At 45.0% G+C, this 1,901-nt stretch overlaps 1 protein-coding gene across 2 annotated transcripts in view; it reads left to right on the plus strand.

The window, feature by feature from the left end:
- Positions 1 to 1,901, plus strand: part of Nceh1 (neutral cholesterol ester hydrolase 1) — a 69,299-nt gene that overhangs the window by 60,530 nt on the left and 6,868 nt on the right. The window lies entirely within an intron of this gene.

A 1,901-nucleotide genomic window follows, 5' to 3' on the forward strand; every position in this document is an offset into this window, starting at 1 on the left:
CCCCCCCCCCCAGTCTCCTCAATGCTGGAGTTACATATGGGTGCAGATAGCACAGTGCTCAAATTTACATGTGTGTGCAGGTTTCCACCGTGCTGGGATTACATATGTGTAGATTAGCACAGTGCTAGACTTACGTCTGTGCAGATTAGCACATCTGGTGAGAAAGATAACACGGGTAAGGCTTTCTGCTGTTCATGCCCTGCCGCTCAGACTTGCCTCAAGCTCACTGCACAGCTAAAATTGACCTTGAGTTTTGTAAGAATTGAGCAAACAGGAACACCTCATAAAAAGGAGCAAGGAATGTCCATTAAAGAACTTCAGAAGGGTTTACCGAGCAAACATCAGTCCCCAGATGTCCTAGTTGTGGGGAGTAATGCCGGGTTCAAGGAAACATCCCCAGTAAGGGGTGGATCTCCCCCGCCCCCCATGTGCAGTTGGTATCTCCCCCTCACCTGGGGCACAGAGGTCAATGGAAACAAAAGACAATGGGCTCCACCAATGAGAAATAACCAACTCATGCTGTAAACCTATGTACTGGGAAGGTATAAAAAGTGTGTGCTTTTGTTCCTGGGGGTCGCCTTTGCTCTGAATGCAGGATGACCCCAGTATACTGGATCAATAAAAACCTCATGATAATTGCATCAATCTCCATCCCTCTGTCTTAGAGAGTTGGGCACCCACTCCGAATTTAACAGTTTCTGATTTTCCTGCCCCTAAACCCTGAGTGCCAGGATCATAGGTGTATGCCACCTCTCCCGACAAGGAAAAGCAAGGTGTTCATGCATGGTAGTTTTGTATCAGGAATATTGCTAATCCACCCAAATTATGTTTGTTCTGAGACACCAAAAACCTAGTTTGAAGATTTATGGCACAAATGAAGTAATGTGAACCTTCAGTGTGTGGCAAAAAACACATACTCAACAACGTACACACACACACACACACACAATTCCAGCTCTGCGTTGTGTAAGGTAACACATGCTTTTCCAGTGTTTTCCAGGGACATAACTTGGAGCTTGAGCAGCAGACAACAGGCACACTCTCTCCCTCTGTCCTTCCCTTCCTCCCTTGAGGCTCATACACACCAGGCAAATGCTGTAACACAGAGCTGTGTATCCTGGCTTTTGTTCTGTTTTATATTTTAAGAGGATTGTCTGTAGTTGGCCAAGTTGACATTGAATTCACTCCTGGGACTCACTCCAATCCCAGCCCGATGGTATTACTGGCCTCTGCCACTAGGCCAGGCTGTCTTCTTCCTTTACATAAACCACCCATGAATTTCCTCCTGACTCTTTTAAGTTTTCTATGTCTATAAATACATTGCAAACGTTGTTAGCTCTCTCAAGTAAATGTTGCTATGTTAAAGTGACTGGAATCTCACTGCTTTCAGTATATTCATTCTCTGCTCTACAAAAGGACTATCTTTTCTTTATCAATACTTAAAAGAAATGTAGCAGTCTCCTGAATTTCTTCTTCTTTTTAAAAAAGATTTATTTACTTTTTACTTATGTGAATACACTGCAGCTGTCTTCAGACACGCCAGAAGAGGGCATCGGATCCCATTATAGATGGTTGTGAACCACCATGTGGTTGCTGGGATTTGAACTCAGGACTTCTGGAAGAGCAGTCAGTGCTCTTAACCACTGAGCCATCTCTCCAGCCCAGGAATATCTTTTCTTACCAAGTAAAATTTAGTAATATTTTAGCTTGAGCAAAGGTGCCTGGTATGGTGATACACACTTCAATCCCACCGCCTGGGAGGCAGAGATAGGCAGTGGGTCTTTGTGAGTTATGAGCCAGCCAGTGCTACACGGTTAGAAACAGTCTTTAAGAAAGGGTTGCACAGCCGGGCAGTGGTGGCACATGCCTTTAATCCCAGCACTTGGGAGGCAGAGGCAGGT

The sequence above is a fragment of the Mastomys coucha genome, unplaced genomic scaffold, assembly GCF_008632895.1.
Source record: "Mastomys coucha isolate ucsf_1 unplaced genomic scaffold, UCSF_Mcou_1 pScaffold17, whole genome shotgun sequence".
NCBI lineage: Eukaryota > Metazoa > Chordata > Mammalia > Rodentia > Muridae > Mastomys > Mastomys coucha.